The sequence below is a fragment of the Clarias gariepinus genome, chromosome 12 (assembly GCF_024256425.1).
Source record: "Clarias gariepinus isolate MV-2021 ecotype Netherlands chromosome 12, CGAR_prim_01v2, whole genome shotgun sequence".
Classification (NCBI taxonomy): domain Eukaryota; kingdom Metazoa; phylum Chordata; class Actinopteri; order Siluriformes; family Clariidae; genus Clarias; species Clarias gariepinus.
In genome coordinates this window covers 2,825,706-2,849,664 of record NC_071111.1, presented here as the reverse complement: position 1 = coordinate 2,849,664, position 23,959 = coordinate 2,825,706, and the positions used below count along the sequence as shown (strand labels likewise).

General features: G+C 37.8%; 1 pseudogene; it reads right to left on the bottom strand.

Moving 5' to 3' along the window:
* LOC128534671 (deleted in malignant brain tumors 1 protein-like) overlaps positions 1–23,959 on the bottom strand; it is a 61,311-nt pseudogene that overhangs the window by 30,981 nt on the left and 6,371 nt on the right.

The window sequence follows — 23,959 nt, the reverse complement described above, 5'->3', positions numbered from 1 at the left end:
CATGTAGATAATATTACACGGATAGCATTCTTTCACCTCAGAAATATTGCCAAGATAAGAAATATACTGTCGCTAAACGATGCAGAAAAACTAGTTTATGCTTTTAATGGACTATTGTAATGCCTTACTGTCTGGTTGTTTAACTAGATGCATAAAAAATCTTCAGCTAGTCCAGAATGCAGCAGCGAGAGTTCTCACTAGAACCAGAAGATACGAACACATCACACCTACCTTATCTTCCCTTCATAGGCTCCCTGTGAAATTTCGTATTGATTTTAAAATACTACTTTTGACATATAAAGCATTAAATGGTCTCGCGCCGCAGTATCTGAGTGAGCTGATAGTGTCTTATGATCCGCCACGCCTACTTTGATCAAAGGATGCAGACTGCTTATCAGTACCGTGTATTATGAAAACTACAGCTGGGGCGGAGCTTTTTCTTACAAAGCCCCAAAGTTATGGAATAGTCTTCCAAATAATGTTCGGGACTCAGACACAGTCTCAGTGTTTAAGTCCAGGCTAAAAACCTATTTATTTAATCAAGCATTTTTATAAATAAATTTGTCTTGGGTAAAGGAGCAGATCTAGTAGAGTATTATGGTGAACTGGTATGTTTAGATGCTGTCTTCCCCACTCTCATTGATCACTCAGGTTTGTTGACGGTGAGGTGATTTTTTGCTCTACATCTCAGGAAGCCCTCATGTTTGTGTTTCCTTCTGGCTCTCCCCTTTTAGTTATGCTGTTATAGTTAGTCCTGCCGGAGTCTCTGCTTGCACTCTACACTAAATATACATTCACATTATACATTATGTGACTATGACCATATCTAACTGTTATGTCTCCTCTTCTGCTCTCCCCTCTTCTGTTCTCTCTCCCCCTCTGCCCTCCGGACCTGTCTGACCCATCCTGGTGCCCCGTTTCTGGTTGGAGATCTCGTCCCATGTGTCTCTTGGAAATGAGTCTGGTGTCTGGGGATGGTTCCACTCTAATATAAAGACGGTTCTGGCCTCGACTGGTGGTGACAGCTGTTTCTCTGAGGACTTGACTTGGCTGCTTGCTCGATAGTTCAGGATGGCAATTGTCTCCAATAACTACCTGGACTCCATATTTACATCAACTAACATCAAGTATTATAGCTGAACTGCCTGCCACCTAACAAACTGTATAAATGCAGATCAATTCCTGCTTTTTGTTTCACCAAATGATGATGGGTTCCCTGTTGAGTCTGGTTCCTCTCAAGGTTTCTCCCTATTACCATTTCAGGGAGTTTTTCCTTGCCACTGTCGCCCGCGGCTTGCTCACCAGGGACAATCTGCTCATCTTGATTCATGCACAATTACATTCCATACAGACTTAAATAATTCTTTTGATTGTGTAAAGCTGCTTTGCGACAATGACAATTGTTAAAAGCGCTATACAAATAAAATTGAATTGAAAAATTGAATTAATAATTAATAAGGCTTCGCAGACGTTTTTTTATTTAGCCGTCTTACTTAATCCTGTATTAATTTGCTCTTTATGTGGCAGTGCTACAAGATGACTAGATTTATTCTTCTTGGTGACTAACATTCATACTGATGACAATTTTAACAAATTAGCTTTTAGTTTCATTAATATTACACAGTCTTATAATCTTATTCAACATGTATCTGGATTTGGTGTAGCCCCACACACATACAGTATTGGGCAGACTCTTGACCTGGGGTTACTCTTGGCTTTAATATTGATTGTATTTATTATGAGGATCTTTTTATTTCTGACCATTATTGTGTTCTTCTTGATTTATACTTGATTCTACAATTTCTTGATGTGTAATTCTTTTTCGCTATTTAGTCTTGGATAGATGTGTCAAAATAAGACAGCCCCTCTTCTTAAATGAAGAACAGGATTCACTCTTTAAAAAGGACTTGTTGAAGTGTAGAGCATCTGTGGAAACCCATCCTGTCGTATCGGTGGCATGTTGGCTATGTGGTTAGCACTGTCAGTTGCTTTTCTGAGGACATGGCTAATGTACTAACTGCATGGCACAATATAGACACACAACTGCTTGAGAACACTAAACTTCCAAAAGTTTTGCTTTTATGGATGTAGTCCCACATTTTAATTCAATATTAACATTGGTAACAACAGGCAGCTTTTAGTCATCACACTGTACCTGAGCACACGACTCCTACATCCTCCTGATGTCCAAATTCCCCCTCTGCACCTAGCTGAGATCTGCAGTTCCACAGGGACATCTCGTTCCCCTCACACTCCACCTTATTCATCCATATGGACCCAGTTCCAGGACCAAACCAGGCTGGTATGTGGGTACTGAGGGCCACTCCACACTGCAGCTGTCTGCACACCACCTGTGCATCCTTAATATCCCACGAGTCATCACACACTGTCCCCCACGAGCGACTGTGGAAAACCTCCAGCCGTCCTGCACAGTCTCTCCCAGAACCAACCAGCCTGATGGTCTTAGGGTCTGGGTTAAAAACTTTATATTTGAAATAAATTTGATAAAATTAACATACCTTGGTAACATTTTAACAAGTCTATAAATAAAAAAAAATACTTAAAATTATAAATTATTTATTATTGTTGCTAAAAGATTTGTTATGTTTTACCTGAGCAGGTGATGTACAGCTGTTTCCCAGAGCTGCAGCTGACAGGTTGTGCACTGCTGCAGTTCCCCAGATGAGCTTCACTCCCAGAGCAGCTGAAACCCGTTACACACATGTGTTTGTGTTCAGTGGTGGATGGAGAGAATCGGTAGTTCAGCACAGAGCCACAGCCCAGCTGTCTGCAGAGCACAGACGCCTCAGGCAGACTCCACGAATCCAGGAGAACTCTCCTCCAGTCCTGCCTGAAATAAATCTCCACCTCCCCCTGACACTCGCTCCCTCCAGACAACCGCACTCGCCCCTCATGAAACGCCATGGATGATCCTGAAGCAGAAAAACATCATTTAAAAAAATTCTAATGAACACGAGTTTATTCACTAATGTGGTGTACAGGGCTTGACATTTTAGCCATAGTGTGTAACACAATCACTGCCACTAGCCACGTTGGTGGATTGAATTTTATACACATATTTTTAAATGTAGTCTTGCAATGCAATGTAGTTTTGCAATGTGAAACTATGACACTAAAACTCCCATGAGCGCTACCAGCACACATTGTTTGTTCATTGGCCCATTTGTGAAACCTGTTGTCTTGTGCTTGTGTGCAGTACAACACATGGTGAAGAGATAAACCAGTGGTGGCACGAGAAAACAATGCTAAAATAAAAATAAATTAAATAATGAAAAGAGCGAGAAATAGAAAATTTTAATACTATAAAAAGGAGGGGGGAAGTCAGGTTAAGACTTCTCTCACTTTATTGATTCTTACATTTAAATTTCACATATACACACATTAAAGGTAAATTTTATTTTAGGTATTTCATGAATTTGAGTTGATTGGACAAAAACTTATTTGTTCTTTTTTCCTTTCATATTTTTTTCTCTATACTGTATAAAAGTGTTTACTGCTGCTGTAAATAAATATGTAAACAGTCCTTCTCTTGCAAGATTATTTAATTAATTATTTTTTTCTTTTTTAATAAATTTTCTACACAACTGCACACTTTGTATGTTTTTTTTAATAGACTACAAGTTTTTATAAAAAAAGAAGCTTTACACACAACATATAACAGAGCTAACTATTTGATAATGGCTGGTAATGTCATGCAATGTTATACCTCTTTATTTATTTAGTAATTTACTTTAAAATGTGTTGTAAATCTATAAAAAATAGACAACACCATAGTCAACTTTAATAATACAGAACATAATTTTTCCAAAACAAAATTGTGATAAATTGTAAAATATCTCACCACTACAGATGACTCCAGCATCGTGTTTATGAGAGCATGCAGCTCGACTCCATGATGAGATGCCACATTGTGATAGGTGTGTCTCCTTCCCCTGACAATCAAACACATCAGCCCAGATGTTGCCACTCCCCAACCCAAACCAGTCCACCCCCACCACAGCCACAGCACTCCCACAACCCAGCTGTGCACAGAGAACATCTGCAGCTCTCATATCCCAGCTTACAGCACAAACTGTGCCCCAGTCACTGAGGTACTGGAGCTCCACTCGACCAGAACAGGAGTCTGGTCCGTTCACCAGCTGCGCCTCTGTGTGACCTGAACAAACAGCCGAGAGCTCAGTGAAAGGGGGACATTAACAAAGACACCTTAAAGTTTGATTGACAGGTATGTGGTCTCTATTTAAACAGAAGTTAAATCATGATACTTAACCAGAACATATTAATCCCACATCGTTGTCATGGGAGCAGTGTGAGTGTTTGAGTGAAGATGATGTTGGACAGAAGGTAATGTCAGATTCATTTCCTCTACACTGAAGCTCCTCTGTCCACACCTGACCCTCCCCTCGGCCAAAAGCAGCTGATCCCAGCACCTTCACAGGAATCCCACAGCCCAGCTCTCGACACACAACCTCTGCATCCTGCTGGTCAAAGTCAGCATCGCACACTGTGGACCAGGAACCTTCTTGAAGCACCTCCACTCTCCCAGAGCACTGATGAGGACCAGCACTGAGTCTTGACATTCTGTGATCTGTGTTTCATTTCATTGTGTAAATATTGTGCAATATTGCAAATAGTTCCATATAGGTCCAAAAAGAGTTACATTAACATGTTATTTAAATAACAAAAAATAGCACTTTATTAAAGATAATATAGTGGCATGCATCATTTAAATTATTTAATTTACTAACACAATTCATTACATTTGTTTTCCAATTTTTCACAGTGTACCTTAGCAGATGACTCCAGCACCATGAAAATAGCTAATCATAATCCATACATTAATTTTGTGATAATCAGTTAATTTTCCAAATGTTTTGGTCTAATTGTGGTCAAGTTTTGAGGTTTGGTCACATCCTTTGCTTACATTGTTGGTTTTAATATTCTGTAGTTTTTCACTTGTATTTACTTTAAATCGGTCTTTACAAATCTTTATTAACAATGAAATATGGCATTTAAAATATTTAACAGTCATAGTTAGCTGCATATGCAAATGACAATGAGTGACCCAAATTAGAGAATACTTTAGTGAGTCTGATATTTTTACCTGGAATTTATTTCATTGTGTAAATATTGTGCATGTTTTCACCATAACAGTACATGAAGAAATCATTACAGTGTATTTGCTGTACCATCTACAGTAGCTTTGATCTTTAACCTGGACAGAACTTGTGAGCCTTTACTAACTGACATAATCTTTTAGCATATGACAGTCTTAATTATCTTAATTTTTTTAAGTTTTATTTTACCTCTAATAATTATTATAGTTACGTTGCCCCACTCCTACTTTTTAACTTCAATGTGAGCTGGGTTTGGATGCCTAGACTTGGGCCAGGACTTGATTGCTTTGACCCTGTTCCCATGGAGACTAATTTTATCAGTGTATCTGGTGTAGTGTTTCTTCTCCACCACTCTGCATTCAGCACTCACTGACTCCTGCTTCAGTATAATTACAGGTGAACTTTAAATATGGAACAAATATCTTTAGTTTAGTGTAATGTTATGTATCTTATTGATCGGTGGCCTCAGTTTTTTTGTGGTTTAGTGAGAACGTAACCGTCATGTTCAATAAAAGTGGCTATTTATTTATTTATTTTTCCTGAACACAGATGTTTAAATTATATTTTAAGAAATCAAAGAGACTCTTCTAAGCATCTTGATTTAAACCCATTTCTCTGTTCACTACATCACCATCATCATGACTTGCCAAGTGACTGAGATGTATTTTAGATTTTAGAGATTTTATGGTCAGATTTCATCACAGCAGCAATGTTCCTGATGAGGCCCGATGTGTTTGTGTCTGTGAAAATTAGCTGTTTTTGTTACATTTAGTCAGATTTGTGTTTAAAATACGCCCTACACAATAAAATAACGGCAGATTTATTAGTTTCAATCAGTTAATTTATGTTAACTAAAAACATATCAGGTTTTTTTGAAGGTTTCATCAAAAAATAAAATGTTTATTATAAGCGAGTCCTCACTGCATATTTGTAAACATATTTAACAGTCACAGTTACCTGCATATGCAAATGATCATTTAGACCCAAATTAGTGAGTATTTGTCCTCCTCCACTTTACCATACAGATAAAAACCTGAACCTAGGCCTCAGTCTCTGTGCCACCCCAAAGTGAGTGCTGGGCCCAGCCTGGCCACCCCTATGAAAAAAGTCTGGCTCTGCCACTGCCTGTCATAATGAACCTCCTGCAAATGGACCCTTACTCAGGCTCAGTCAGCTCTTTGGTAGAGTCGCACCAGGCTTTACATTTAAATAAAGACAAAATGGAATTCAAATAATGTCTGGATAGAATTACAGTTAAATCATGCTGATAATCTAACTCATTGTTTTTATTCCCTAAAGTCAGTAGTTTACCTGAGCAGGTGACTCCAGCATCTTCACCATGACCACAATTACTCACTCCCCACCCTCGTGACGTACAGTTCTTCAGTGTCGACTCTGATCCACTACAGCCCACATTATCCATCCAGATTGGTCCTGATCCTGGTCCAAAGTGACCGTACTTAGGTGCATCTACAGCCTCCCCACACTGCAGCTCTCTACACACCACTGCAGCATCGTTCATATCCCAGTTATCATCACACACTGTTCCCCACTGACCATCATGAAAAACCTCCACTCTCCCAGCACAGCGACTTCCACCATTCACCAACCTCACACTGTCTGAGAGAGAGAGAAAGAGAGAGAGAGATAAAGAGAGAAGGACATGGGAGTTTATCACACACACACACACACACACACACACACACACACAGTTTTTTCTCTCACACACACAAAAAACACATGCAACAGACACTTTCTCTCATGCACACAACACACACACACAATTCTCTTTCTCATGCTCACACACCAATACAATTTTGGTCTCACTCACTTACAAATTACTCTTACACACACACACACACACACACACACACTCACAAGTATATTTTATATATTCTTATTCTTCTATGACTTTTATTGTAATAATCTATTTATAATTTAATTCTCCTCTCTAGTGCAGTTTATTTCATCGTAGTGAAATCTTTCTATTTAGGTCACAGACAGTCATATAATCACCTGATTGAGTTTACACACACACACACACACACACACACATTATTATTATTATTATAATTTGTGTCTTTGTTTTTCTGACATGTTGGTGTTATATCTCTCACTTGGAAGTTAAAAGTTGTACTATACAGCTGGATAAAATCAGGCTACAAAGCAACATTATTAAAGACATTTTTAATATAATGCAGTTTTTAAATAATTTCATTTATTAAAGTAAAAAAGCAGCTCAAATCTGCCTGGCCCTGTGTGAAAAAGTAATTGCCCCTAATCCTAATAACTGGTTGCTCCACTCTTGCCAACAACAACTGCAACCAAGTGTTTGTGATAACTAGCAATGAGTCTTTCACATCACTGTGGAGGAATTCTGAGCCGCTCTTTTATGCAGAATTGTTTTATTTCAGCCACACTGGAGGGTTTACGAGCATGAACGTCCTGTTTAAGGTCATGTCACAGGATTTAAGTCCGGACTGTGACTAGGCCTCTCCAAAAACATTCATGTCATTTATTTTAGATCCATTCAGAGGTGGACTTGCTGGTGTGTTTCAGTTTATTGTCCTGCTGCAGAACACAAGTACACTTGAGCTTGAGGTCACGACCTGATGATCAGACGTTCTCCTTCAGGATTTTCTGGTAGAGCCCAGAATTCATGGTTCCATCAATTATGGCGAGTCGTCCAGGTCCTGAAGCTGCAAAGCCCCAGACCATCACACTACCACCACCATGTGTGACTGTTGGTATGATGTTCTTTTTATAAAACACTGGGTTAGTTTTACACCAGATGTAACGGGACACACACCTTCCAAAAAGTTTAACTTTTGTCTCATCAGTCCACAGAATATTTACTACCAGTTTTTCTCCATTTGTGAGTGATGGTTCACTGGAGTCCCAACGCCTTAGAAATGTCTTTGTAACCCTCATACACGTCAATTACGTTATTTCTCATCTGATGAATTCATCATTTAAAAACTGCATTTTGTCTTTACTCGGGTTATCTTTGTGTTGATGATTTCAATCATTTGTGTGAAAAAAAATGTGAAAAAAAGAAGGGGAAATATATTTTTTCTGATATATATACATTATAATCCCAGTTGATGTAGTGAGAAGTGTGTGATGTGTTAGTGTGAATAATGAGTGTGTACTTACCAGCTGCTGTGAGTGTGAGTGTGGATGAGAGAAGAATAAAAGTCAGACAGATTTCCATCTCCCTCCTCACTGTACACGATGTGTTCACCTCCACTCACCCAGAGAGACAGAGAGAAGTGTGTCCCCTCACTCAGCCCCCTACAGAGAGAGAGAGAGAGAGAGAGAGAGAGAGAGACCAATCACACTCAACATTACCTTATTAGAAAAAACATCATACAGACTAAATAACAAATCAGAGGCGGCATCTTTCACTTTCTCCATATATATCAATATAACATCAGCGCTGATGAACAGAGCTCCGCCTCCTGTCTCTGAGGGCTGTGACTGATGAACAGAGCTCCGCCTCCTGTCTCTGAGGGGTGTGACTGATGAACAGAGCTCCGCCTCCTGTCTCTGATGTGTGTGAGTGATGAGAGTCGACCACATCACACACTGATTTCAGAGAGAGGAAGCACTCGGCTGTCATACAGCATTAATGCCTGACACCTGCACAGAGCAGATACACACACTGATACACCACTGCAGCACACACACAGACACACACACACACACACACACACACACTGATACACCACTGCAGCACACACACACACACACACTGCAACTACATCAGCTAAAGATACCTTCTACACACACACACATTGTCATTTCATCCATATACAGTTCAGTAGACGATTAAATGAAACAACGTTCCTCCAGGTCCAAGGTGCTACATACAACATAAACTAACAAAAACTAACTAACTAACTAAGAAACCTAATTATCTGACTAGCTGAGGCAAAACAGATTAACATTATAAATTAACAGAAACTATTTAAGTTCTATAGAGAAAAGACAACATAAAGTAAAGGACCCTGGACACCCTGGACACCCTGGACACGGTCCCAGTCCATCACAGGACACAAGCACACACACAGTCTCTCTCACACTATTATTTCATAAACATTATTAAAAGTATTTGATACATTTGACTATAAAATGATTTATAAAATATATATTATACACATAAACCTTAAAATTGTTATTATAAATAAATTGCTTATAAATTGTTTTGCACTAAAATTGTTATTAACAATAATAAATTATTAGTGTATTGTTTATAACAGTCCACAAGATGGCAGTAAAGTACTTCTAACCTGACACTTCTGTTGGGTAAAATATGTTTTTCTGATGATTTTTTGAAAACTTATTATTAAAAAACTTAATAATAAACTCAATAAACAAAATACAATAACACACACACACATATATATATATATATATATATATATTTTTTTTTTTTTTTTTTTTTTAAATACATAATAAATCCTATGAGTTCGTGAATGTACAATTTGCATAAAATACTTTAAAATGCCACAAAATTCATATGGTCCATCTACATCAACAAGGAATATGGAAGCAAATTAGAATCATAATTATTGTAATTAAATCAGCCTTTGACAAACACATTTTGAAATTTAATCACTGTTAAATCATTAGTTTTAAAATGTAAATATTACTGAATTTATCAAACTGAAATATTTGACTTTAAAAAGCTTCATCTGTAAATTTATGTCCTCCGAAACTTACATGAAATTCTCATTAGTCCATTTCAACCTGTAAAAGTCCTGATTTTAATCCACATTTAATTTAATATTCTGAAATTCAGATAGAAAATTTCAAGCAGTAAAATTGAATAGAGTAAAAGCAATGTGAGGGCAGCGGCCCGGTCAGTGCACCTGCAGTGTGTTACACTAATTATATACTGTCAGATATTCTAGTCATTTTACTGTGATAAAGGAATTTAGTCAAAGTTTACTTACAGTTGGGTTAGTGAGCATGAGACCCAGACTGATGTTTGTCTCACACACACACACACACACATACAGAGATACACAGTGGTGTCCAAAAGTATTGGGACAGCATACTCCATGTATTAGTTCTCTGGGTGTCTGGGTGAAGAGTTGTGTTAATTATAATCAGCTGCTTTAGTTAATTGATGGAAACAATAAGTGTCAGGACTTTTAGTTTCTGAAGCCGGGGTGTCCACCTCTGTACAAAATGCCTAAAACTCAGGAATTACACATCCTACACATCCTGCCAAATCATTCCTAACTTTTAATTCCTAAAGTGATGGAAACAGCAGGTGAGAAGGTCATAAATGTAGTCTGGCAAAAATGGAGAATCTGCTACTAAAGTGTCTAAAAACCTTTTTATCCTTCTGTGTTTTAAACTGAACTTCAGCACTGAGGTAATTATTAGTCTAGGGTGCGACGTACCAGCATTATTACACTGAAAATGTCCAGGATAATAATTTATCAAAGTGATAATTCTGAAATGAGTCACTTTTAAATAAATATGGATAAGGCAAGTATTTAAGGGACAGTTAAACTATGTTCAGTAACACTAAAGTCACTGGGAAACTGATAGCACTTGTGGTGATTTAAATATAAATACTAATTGTCTGTAATTGGGGATGAAATGACACTTCAGAGTTTGTCAGTGTGATCTGACTGTGTGTAGCTGCATGAGTAGATTAAATCCTGGAGTAATCAGAGTGAGATGTGAGACTGGTGTGCAGACGGGTGGATAAGGGGTGTGGGAAAAACACATGACTGTCTAGGAAAAACAAGACCACATGGTGGAGAATCTGACAGCGTGGGAAAGGAAATGTCAAAGGGTGAAAGGGTCTTTGAACAGCGTGTGGACTGGCAGCGTGTAATTCTGACTCTGTGTCCAGCCCGATCCAGGAGGTTTTGAAGAATAAGGATGTCGCACTAGATATCGTTGGTTTTATATGCTTTAAATTGCATATACCAGGTAACAATTATCTTATTTTTGCACTTAAATTTGACCTCATAATACAGTCTACAGTATATTATTAAGTGGTCCATTGTTTAATTTACTTAATACCAGATTATTATAATTGTTGAAAGTTGTGGACTGTAAATGACCATTAAACCCCCCAAGAACAGAAGTGGGACGTCGTCTTTACCTCCAGCAGTAGAGGGCAGTGTTGCCATAGATGGCTTATAAAAGTTTTACAAGGAAGAACTTTATTTAAGAAAATGTATAAGGGAAAACTCTTTAATGTTTATGTTTTGTTTCTTCCATGATGTTAATTCTAATATGAACACTTCATTCTTATTTGTTTTACATTTGTGTTGGCGGTTTATATTACAGACTTTTATCTTGAAGTTCATTAAAGAAAGTGTAGTGACACTGTTTGTGAATGTTTGTGCACTTTATACGTACTTTCCACTTTATGAGCGTCTGGCTGGTGGCCCAAAGGAGCAGATATTAACTTGTATGATTAAAGCCTTTCTCCTCCCTCTCAGCTCCTGACTGATAAAGGGCACAAGCTACAGTTTTTGGTAGTTATATTGTGTAGTAAATTTGATTGTTTAAACATATTACCTTATCAGCACTGTAGTTTTACCTTATAAGTTCTATTGTTTACAGTAGTTCATGATTTATTTGGTCATTGGTATATTTTATGTTTCTTAATTGCACTCTAAAGGGAGGATGTTAAGATTGCAATTAATAAAATCATATTAGTTCGCACCTAAGGAGAGATTGTCAGTGTTTAATATACAGTGGAACCTTGGATTACGAGCATAATTCGTTTCAGAAGTGGCTCATATTCCAAAACACTCGTAAACCAAATTTAATTTTCCCCTGAGAAATAATGGAAATTTTAATTAATTAATTATTCCTTCTACAGCCCAAAAAAATAAATACATACAAATAATTACCACAAAGTGTTAAGTAAAATAAAAATAAATTAACCTGCACTTTACGTTTAAAAAAAAAGTAAAAATAAATCTCGACAGATTAGTGTTTCCGTTTGTGCACGCAGGCGCTGTGTGTGTGTGTGTGTGTGTGTGTGAATATAAAGTAAGCTCCCCTCTCCCTCTTCTCGTCTTACACAGACCCTTCCTCCATTCTCACATACTGTACGCGCGCACATTGCAGTTTTTGCCTTCACTATTCTACTTTTTTCAAGGATTTTTTTTTTATATAAACTGGTAACTGAGTATGTTTCTTTGGTTATCTATAGCAGGGTGGGGCAGTCGCAAAATGTCCCTGGTTGGACCAGAGGACAGTGGCTACAACGGATGGATTTTGAAGGTGGCAAGCCAGGGGGGTAAACTACCATTTATGTTGCTTCAGTTCAAGAGGAACTTGACACAGCTCCTTTACCCCTAACTGATGGAGCCTTTAGTAACATGCCTAAGGCCATCTGTCACAGATGTAATGACAGGATTCCTTGTCAGTTTATCTGAACACACATAGTCTCGTGATGTGATGACACTTTGAAGAGACTGACTAATGTCAGTTAATGTTACTTCTGCCGTCCACTTTGATGATAAGCCAGAGCATTAGTTGCCCTCAGCTTCACATTTCCTCATGGAGAGTGACATGTTGAGAATCTTTGTGTTGCAGACTTTTTACACAGAGGTCCGACTCTCACATCAATACAAGATTAATACAAGAGAGAAATTAATGTTATGGCATTGCGTGAGCTTAACAAAATGATGCCACAGTAAATGCATGTTGTAATTAAAGCAAAAGGCGGACCAAAAGTGACACTTATTTTTTGACAGGGCCGTGTATAATGTAGTCTGACATCTATGTGTTATGAGTATGCCATGGTGTTGGCTAAATAATTTTCAAATATATATTCTGTCTAATATTTTTAAGGTTTATTACCATTTAAAGGTCTATTTTCATGCATACTTTTTGACCAGGTCATCATATAAAGTACATTATTAAACAATGCGGATTTAATGTTGTGGTAAACAAAAAAAAATGATGAATGAGAGAGAAGACTGGATGAGGTGGAGGTAGTGAATCAGGCAGTACATAGAACTAGTAAGGATAAAGTGAAGAGGATGAAGAGGATGAAGAGTGGAAAGGCAGTTGATCCAGATGACATTCCAGTGGAGGCATGGAAGTGTTTAGGAGAGTTGGCAGTGGAGCTGCTTACTACTGTAGATTATTTAACCTTCCTCTTATGTTAGCTTTCTGTTACTATCTCTCATGTTAATGGGTCGGTTTTGACCCGTGTCTTTAATCAGCCATATTACCCTCAAAACAATTATCATCCATTTTTTCCTCTTACCTCTTGGTTACTTTGTTACGCTTCCTTGTCCATTAAAAGAATGTTTTTAATATTTTTGCTGTGACCTCATGAGCTTTTACTTTAACAGCATACCTCTCGTTTTCAATAATAAAAAAAAAATTAAATGAACCTCAAGAGAATTATTTAAATAAATAAAAGGTTGTTATGTTACCTGACTATTACTGAGGGGTATTAGAACACATCTCTTAAATAAATTTGTTATATACTGTATATATTTTTATTATAATATTAAGTGTTACGGGTCAAATTTGACCCATATATATTTATTTCAAAGTAAAAAGCAAAAAAGTATTTTTAAAAATAACTTTCATATAAATGGAAAGCTAAACAAGTAAATCTCAAAATATGTGATCAACATGACCATGACCATGCTTCACTCGATAATGATTGAAATTCCTTTTGATGATGCGACAAATGCACAGAGCTTACACCGCCGTCCCATAAGCTGGCACCTAAAAAAGGAACAATAGTGTACAAGTAAGTACAAGTGTGACTGTTACTGTAAAGCCCACCAGTCTTGTAAAATGGTACTTCCATTCAAATACATACTTCTTGGACTAATATACATCATCACACTGATCTACGAGTGGTGTTCAAGTCAAAGTGGGACTTGTGATAAATTCTCTGAAACGAAGACATAAACCTGATTTGATTTTACAGAGCCCATTGCAGTCATTCCGGGGAACATTCCAGTGGAATGCTTTTATGAAAAACTGCTTTAATCACCAAAGGCATTTTGCTCTTGCAGAACTTTGCATAACCTCATATATAAAGAACAAATATATAGAGAGAAATAAAGGGAGCTTTTACTCTAAGTGTATTCTGTTATTATGCACAAGCAAAGGTCCCGCTTTGACTTGAACATCTGTGCTATGTATGTTGTGATATGTAAGTAAAAGAAACTAAAACTGATTTTCAATTTTTTTTTTTTTTTGGTGAAACATATTAAAATATATAACATTTCTTTCACAGCATTAATATGGCTATTAATGGCCTAATAATATTTAGGCATTAATATCAACTATATCAATTTTTTACTTTAGTTAATGTAAAATCCAGTTTATTCTAGATTTATTACAGGTAAAGTGAAATATTTTAAGCCATTTTTTAAATTTTTATCTTTGATTCAATGGTTACACATTTAATACTTCTGTAACATTAAAATGGTTGACATTTACCTCCATTCTAACTTCTCTTCTTTAGTGGTGTTGGTGCTGTGAAAGAGATGTTATATATTTCAATATGTTTCACACACACACAAAAACAATAACAATTGAAAATCAGTTTTAGTTTCTTTGGCAGCGTTATACTGCTAATCAAACTGCCTCCTCTAGTGCTGTAAATCATGACTGGAGTTATACTGGACTCGGGGCTGTACTGGACTCGGAGCTGTGCTGGACTCGGAGCTGTGCTGGACTCGGAGCTGTGCTGGACTCGGAGCTGTGCTGGACTCGGAGCTGTACTGGACTCGGAGCTGTACTGGACTCGGAGCTGTTGCTCTCTGTAGTGTTACTGCTGCTGGATGCACAGCTGATGCATTTACGTTTTTCAAACAGTTTCCAACTGCAGCGTGCAGTGTTTAATCATGTTAAAAATACTCACATACAGATGTGGCCATTAAGACGGCGCGTGTTTTCCCGCGGGATGCCTCATTTAGCGCGCGGTGCGCCGCGACTTGCCGTAAGCAACATTCGGGAATTTAAATAAATGTGTTGTGCTTCACTGAATATCCGCCAGATGGCGCATGGAAGGACATTATTTAAACGCCGGACCAAGTACTGTACAACGAAGAATTGTGTATAATTACTTAGTCTAAAACAATATTGTTTCCAATGCTAAAGCAAACATGAATTTTATTTTGCTTTACAACAGATCTTTCATGATAAATGCGTGTATATGTGCTTCATATTTTTTTCATAATGATGAAATGAGATGCCCAAATTCGTGCTTTAAAATTCTTAATAAGTTTCTTATATATATTTTTTGTAATGTTTTAACAGGGACAAAACAGTGAAAGACATGGCAATGTCTCAGTTTACATGGTGTTGAAATTAATTTAATTTCCTGATAGTAGGCTATCTGATAGTCTTAACTATGCGAATGTCCTGATTCGTGAATATGCCAACATATCTTATTTAAAACGTAAAAAATGTGTCGACATCATCAGAAGACATGAATGAACTATATATACTGTATTATAGTAAATATTATTTTATGACCACGAGCTTCTTCTGGCATTTTATAATAATCATCATATTTGCTGTTTGTGTCCAGCATTTAATAATTATTTCATACATTATCTAACCACGGCTGGAAATAATAGCTGGAATGTGATGTGATTGTGAATTCATGACTGAAATAAAGCAGTTTGTCTTTTGTAAAGTACTTTCACTTTACAAAAGGCAGCGTTTTTATAAAGCGTTTTTTAAAGGCAGCGTTTTTATGTAGGTTGATAAACGTGTGTTGTACAGTATATACACCGCGACAGCGCGCGCAGTTACTCACTTCTCACCTTTCATGTAGGTCTGCTCGGACTAATTCGTTTTAAACCCCTCAAAAATGTGTGTGTATACAGCCCCAAACCTCCATCAGTTATTAACAATAGCATCTACTGTATTTAGAAAAAATGCCCCAGTGATTTCGGAGCTTCAGGAAATCTCCCGGCGCTCTGCGCATAACACCGGGCCAACTCATGTCGGAAAGAATTTATAAACGGTTTCTAAACGTGGGCTATTGTTTTTTTTTTTACTTGTAGTATTTGTTAATTTAATTTAAATGAGGTTTGGGCTCAGGACTTCGATTCGGCATCGTGATTCTCCTCTTTAATTTACTCCATAGTTTTAATCAGCGCTCAGCCGCATGCATGGAGTTTTCCAGAGCGCACCGGCAGAAGTAGACTAATGAATATGAACGCGTCGGGAAAACAGCAAGCAGACTGACTCTGACCATTTAAAAAAACGTTTGCGTTCATTTTCTGACGCGCTCAAGTTCACCAAAAACAATACAGAGCAGCGCAGCTTATTTGCTTTCAAACATTTATAAAATCACGTTTTTTCGTTATTGTGAGTGCACTTAAATAAAAGTTGAGTCTTATAAAGGCATGTAGTCTTATATAGTTTTATTATATAGTTTTTGCACATTAATCAGAGTCCTCATCTGTTACATTTTTGAGGACAATAGTTTTTTTTCAGCCTGTCACGGCGTGCGCCCAAATCAATATCGCTCCTCGCTCACTAGTTAGGCGGCCTCTCCTTCAGATATGCGAAGAAGCAGGGCTGCAGAATTAGGCACGAATAGTGAAGAAGAGCTCTCCTTGCTAATGATCCCGGGTTCATCCGCGCTATAAAATACTCGGGGTTTGTTGGTTTACAGTGGATTTTACTACGCGGTGTGAGTGAGACGCGCGCACACAACGCGGAAGTGCAGCATGCAAACGGGGCAATTGGAACGCGCCCCAGGGACTTCAAAGAAGAGCAAGCGCGAGCGGACGGAGGCAGGAGCTGCTGTCCGTGGATGGCCGTCGTACTCGTATTTTATAGCGCAGGGTGAAAACCCGGGATCATTGGCATGGATGAGCTATGTCCAGCTCTGTACCAGCATGTCATGTGGGCATTATAAGACTAAAAAGTGGCAGCTGGCACGCCTAAAAATAGACGCAGGTTAATTTTTTTATAGTCTAAATTAAAATCCTCCTCTTTAGTGCCTCCTATTCCTATTAATCCTATTGTTCTTTTAGTGTCACTGCGTGTGCTTACAATGCCAGACAACATTCAAATGCAAATTATTCACTCTTCCCAAGTGTGAATCAGCTGTTCTCACCTATACATATTAACCTATACGTTCTCACCTAAAGTGTTTAGGTGAAATTCCACCTATACAAGTGTGACAAATATGCAAAGAAAAAAATAGGAAGGGGCAAATACTTTTTCATGGCACTTCACATATAGTCAGATTGTTCCACTGGGCTGAAACTGTGGCAGGTGGAGTTATAGCACTTTTCAAATCACACTTACTATACACTGATATGAATAACTTTGAATGATAAATTCTACGTTAATATGATCTCGGGCTTGCTCCACATTATAAAAGCAAAGCGCGGAGTTTAGTCCGAGATCAGGGAAGTACGTGATGTGGTGGAAAATAGGCAGTGGCGGTTCTACACTGAATTTTCGTTTCTTTGTTTTACTAATATGACCCAATATATGTTCAGTGATACTTCAAATAATATGTTTAAATAGCATTGATTTCTGGATTGTGTTATATTTTTATACTAGAAACTGGTGTTAAAAATGTATCTCTACATTAATGAGCCAATGTATTATGGTGTGGGCTGCTGTGGGTCAGGAAGTCCAGGGACACTTTTTGGTCCCAGTCCGCCCCTGTAATAACGAATGGAGAAAGCGCAGTCAAAGCCCGGGGATTCTGCGTTCCGCGGGGGGCCAGTTGTGAATAGCTGACACTCAGTGACAGCCAATAAAATTGAAGCATTTTTGCCGCTTTCCACGTGGTGTGGCGTTGCTTAAATAATAGTATAAACTCGTCCAGACCCTGGTTTGAATCCCGCTCGGGTGAAAATGTAATAAATGTGAATCCTTTGTTTTACAGTTTTTGCTTATCTTTTGATTATCATTAAATTATAGAAATTGTAAGGTGAGTGCTAATGTGTTTCATAGATTAAGAAAAAAGCATGAAGCATAACTTGATAATGAAATGGCTATATCGTGGCATTTTAGCGCATAACACAGGCATGGCAGACTAATCACCTACCACTAAGCCACCAGTACCCTTATATATTCGGAGCGCATGTTATAGGCTAACATACGTAAGCGCGGGTGCGTTACAATAATAATAATAAATTCGGAGAACTACTACTACTAATAATAATAATTCTGAATGAAAATGAAGAATAAATACATAACAGTTTGAGCTTGACACGTTTATGAGCTCTGTCGCTTGCTGTCAATGGGCGCCTAAGAGACATAACATTTTTCGGCTTCAGTAGACACACAATACTTTAGACTGAAACACGACTGCCCCCTACAGGTATTGAAGGGCATTTTCACAGGTTGCCGCGGCAAGTCGTGGGATCCCTTTTCCGAAAACGTGCGTTTTTAAAGGCCAGATCTGTATATATATATATATATACACACACACATACATACATACACACACACATATATACATACATATATACACATGCACATATACATAGATACACATGTACATATATGTGGCCCCGCGTTGGTATGGTTAAGATAAAGCGGCGATCACACAAGCAATTATTTTTATGTGGGGATCTTTTATTCTTGACTGTATCTTGTAAAGAAAATACAGCATTAAATATATTAGCCTTACTGGCTCTTATCAATGAACACATAAACAAACAAAACAGCAACAATCAATAAAATAAATCAAACACCAATTGGGTGCATACAGCTTAATTTTAAAACCTCCAGACTTACAGCTAAATTTTCCCAAAAGAATTTAACCCTCTAAAGACAACGGTAGCAGCCTCCTAAATACAAAAAAAAACAATTAGGAACTGCTTACACACACACACACACACACACACATCAATTTGCACATCACACCGATTATGTACACATGCAACATATAACTTGAACTCAGTAGATAAAACATTTACATTAACAATGGCATTAAGTACAAATAAAACAAACTTACAATTATTCTTGTACCGCAGAATTACATCGAACTCTTCCAGAACCTTCTCCCCTCTGCAAACAATATCACTTGACATTAGTCTTGGTCATGCTATCTAAATCACATTGCGCATTTTATCACAATATATTAAATAGACTTACGCGCTCTCCCCTGGATACACAAAGCACTTGCTCACAAAATCCCAACCAGCGCTGAACGATGAAAACTCTACTCTAAACTTTATCCTATGTTTCTCTAAAGGTTTGCCGTTTAATAAACAAAACTATAGGAGCAAAGTTTCGTCTGACTCATTATGCTTTTTCCAGCATTTTCTGCGTCTTTGCCACGCATGCGCTCCACACGCACTGAGTCCTGTAATTGTCTTAAAGGGGCAGCGTCCTATTTTCCATGGATTTCTTAATGCATAAAAAAGGCATTTAATTCACTAACGCAAGCATATATCACAGGGGTTTCCCTTTAGCCTTTTACTTTACTGTCCAAACCACCTGGTTACATATATATATATATATATACACACACACATATACATACACACACATGCACATACACTCGTATACATACATACATACATACATACACATATACGAACAATGTGAACAGTGGAGCAGCAATGAATAACAACAGCTAGTCTAAGCAGCTACACACTTCTTTAAAGTAAGCTGAGATCCGAGATTAAAAAGCAGACTTAGGAATGAGATTGTCAAGTTTTAACGTTTTTTGCAGGTCATTCCAGTCTCTAGCAGCAGCGTTCTGAAAAGACGACAGGCCAAGTACAGAAGAAGCCTTAGAAACTGTCAACAGAATCAGGTTAGCAGATCAAGTGTTATACCCAGAAGAAAAAGAGTGTAACAATTCTTGTAAGTAAGGAGGGGACAAACCGATGAGAGTTTTGTAAATGACCATATACCAATGGATTTTGCGGCGTGTATACAATGAAGACCAGTTGAGAGAAAAATACAGGGTACAGTGATGAGTTTTGAAAGGAGCGTTTGTTATAAACCGGATGGCAGAGTGGTTGTTACGTCCCCTCGTGTATTTGTTGTTTTTGGTATTGTTTTGTTTTTTCCCTATCTGTTTCTTTGTCTCCTCTCTCTAAAGTATACTGCAGGTTCATTACATTGGTTGTCCGGGGTTCGCCAATCCTACAATGAAACCAGAGCTGTCGTTATAAAAGAGGCGGGGCTCCCTTGACTTGCCGTCAGTCGTCCTGCTTTCCGGCCAGCGGGCGGCTGTCCATTTTGTGTTGACTGCGCTTTGGTTTTGTGTTGAATCTAAGCCTTGCCGTGTTTAGTCTGTATTCTGTCTTCGGTGGCTATCAGTTAGCCTGATTTTGCTTTAGCTCGTTTAAATCTTCGAACACTCGAGACATATGAAACACCTGCTACTGAATGACGTTTGTAATGAACCTTAAGCACTGTTTTACACTGTTTGCACTGTTATTGTTATTTAAGTCTGGCTAAAATACCCAGGAGAAAGGAGACAGGTAAACTGGTAACTTAGTTTTTTGTTAATAGTAGGTAGGGAGTGACCACCACCTTTGTATTTTTGTTTTATTAGTTAGAGTAGTTTAGTTTGGGCGCCGCATGCGCCGAAGCTTTCGGTTTCTTTTCTACATTTTTTTGTTTGGTAGTTAGAGTATTTGGGTTGGGGTTTACTTATCAGAATTTATTTTGCTTTTGATAATTTCTTTGTTTTGGTGTCACTCAGTTTTCTCCTTTACTTTTAATTTCTCTTGTTTCACATTTGGAAATTGGTTAAAATAAAACTGCTGTTATCTTTATTTACTTGCCTCACAAATTTTCTTCATGGTTTACCCCTGTGGCAAAAACATCTCACTTAAATGTTACAGATCATCCCCATTAACATGTAACAGTGGTAAAGAACATCAAGCTTTTGAAGCAGGCCTTTGGATGCTGATCTATAAATAACATCACCATAATCAAACATGGGGAGAATGGTCATTTGCACCAGAGTTTTCCTAGCAGATAATGTAAATGCAGAACGCGTTCTATAAAGGAACCCAAGTTTTGATTTGATCTTAGACTTCAAATTATCAATGTGTTTTGAAAAAGACAGAGTGTTATCTAGCCAAATACCCAGATATTTATATTCAGTAGTCTGATCCAATGAGGTCCCATCAAGGGAGCAGATACTTGGAAAGCTTGATGGAACATGACCTTTTTTTCCGAACCACATGACTTTAGTTTTGGAAGTATTTAGCTGAAGATGCAAATTGGAAAAGGTCTGTTGCAATCGATTAAAACTGAGTTGAAGTTGCTGCAAAACTGCAGCAGGAGAAGGACCTGTAGAGTAAAGAATTGTATCATCACAGGGGCGTAGATTTAGGGTGAACAGAGGGGATGTGTCCCCACCAATATCCTCCGACCATTAAAATGTATAAACCAATAATTTAATCCATTTAAAAAAATCGTGCTGTCAACATTAACCTAGACACGCAGAAAGGAATATATCATGTTCTCTCCTTGAGTCCTCCCGCCCCCAAAACACATATTAACATTTTAATTGGCTGTGCCTTTCCCTGCTATCATGTGAGAGCCTATGGCTGCGTTCAGATACAACCAGCGCCAAATGAAGTGGACTTTTTTTCTCGTGCAAGAAGGTGTGTTGGGTGACATACATGTGAGGATGGCGGCAGCAAAAAAAAAAAAAAAAGAAAAAAAAGCTGGACATGAGCTTTTTTTAAAAGAAAAGTGTAAGTCACTTTAAGTTCGTTAGTGAATTCATCAAAGTCCATCAAAGTAACAACAACAGTTAACGTTAATGCTAGTTTTTTTTTTTTTTTTTTTTACCGCTTTGACGCACATTCATTATAACAGGACAGGCTCTGTGAATACGGACTTAAAAATAACAGCAGATTAAACAGCTAAATGTAAAAGTATAAATATGATCCCTGTCAGTTCTCCTAATCTAATGACGACTAGTCTTGTGAAAGAAATTGATATGCTACATACTAATCTTCCATGTTAGAATTTTGGAGTCATATGTCCCCACCAATGTCCAGAGCAAATATACGCCCTTGTATCATCGGCGTTAAGATGGATAAATGAGTCTGTAACAGAATTAGCTACAGTAGGTCCATGTAGGTCCAAGTATTGATCCCTGTGGGACGCCATTATTTATTTAAGAAAAATACAGCCAAGATAAAAAGGCAATGTGTGACAAAGTTGGGACACCCTGTGAGTCAATTGCCTGTAGATCCACTTTTAGCAGCAATAACTTGAAGCACTCATTTTCTTTGTGACTTTATCAGTCTCCCACATTGCTCTGGATGAATTTTGGACCACTCTTCTTTTTTACAGGTTGGTCCAGTTTATTCAGGTTTGTGGGCATTTGTTTATGCTCACTGTGTTAAACTGTTAGCCCCTAAAATAAAGTGTAATACATTGGAGGAAATTCAGCCATCAACCTTCCTTTTTTGTTTCTAAGGGCTTCCATTTAAAATTAATTATAAAGAATACTAGTATGTGTAGAAAAAGGCCCGGGAAACTTTTTAGAAATATGTTTTTTATAGGCATTTTAAGGGTAATAATGTTACATATCTATAAAACGCTGCAGTGGAATAGTTTGAGATAATGTGTGCATATAGTGTGGGAGTCCCGAATAAGAACTGGTGGTTGTTTTTTTCTACTTATTAGAAATGTTTTTTTTTTACCCCTTTAACACTAGAAGCGCCGCGCCAGTGTCACCTACTAAAAGCGCGGTTCAGCGGTCTTTTGACCGCCTATTGTTTTGAATGGGAAGCTGTTGCTGACACACAATGATCGCTAGATGGCGCTTTCACACAAAGCAAATAGTTTAGCTCCAAGATCAACTTGCACTTGGACAATGCGCCATTCATTCTCGCGTTGATAATCAGCGGTATCTTTTTTCATATTCAACTGAGAAAAGCTCTACTTAATTTTATATCGTATGGAGAACATTTATTCGTTTTTTCATTCTATTTGAAACTTCTAAACGTCTTGGATGGAGCAGGAGCAGCGATTTAGTTCTGAACTCGCTTCCGTGAAATTATCGCTAAAACAATAATGTGTTTGAATAAATCAGATCTACCACAGCAGATAATAAACTATGCTATGTCATAACCGAATCAAACACCACGACTATGCCTCATTTCGTTTTGTCGGGAACGTGGTTCACTTGGCCGCGGTGTATTATAAACCTGCGGAATGTTTCACTGTTTATGCCCACATAAGATTCATGTAATAAAAGCGAGTGAAATGTGGAAGTGGCCACTCAATGAGAACTAAATCAAAGATTTCGGTAACTACACTGAGTGTATAGTGATACTAAATATCTGAACAACTTTATCGTTTACCTCTGAGAAAAAAAGCTGTATTTTGTTTGTTTATATTTAGAATTTTTATAACAGTACAAGCAGACACACACACCCCCCTGAGCCCTCGGTAAACATCCAATCACCGTCGGTATGCAAATGAGTCAAGACGTAGCCTAACGTGGTGTCGTGTCTGATTTCAGCGGTCACGGAGAGGAAAGACTTTGAAGCAGATGCAGCGTTTTTTTCAGTTACAACAAGCACAGCGATGAGTCCACGTTGTTTCACTGGTTATGACATAGTGACACTAAACAGCTGAACAACTTCACTTTTTTGGGAAAAATAGCTGTATTTTGTTTGTTTATATGTAGAATTGAATAAATAAATGAATAACACCTTCATATCCCCTCTCAAGAGAGTGCCATAGTCTATTGTTAGTTTTAATGATTTGGCTGAAACTAATTATCACTACATAAGTACCCCAACACCATTGATCATGAGTTTCAGCTGAAACTAATTCATATGTGTGTGTAATATGTGTGTGTGAGTAAACGAGGCCGGCTC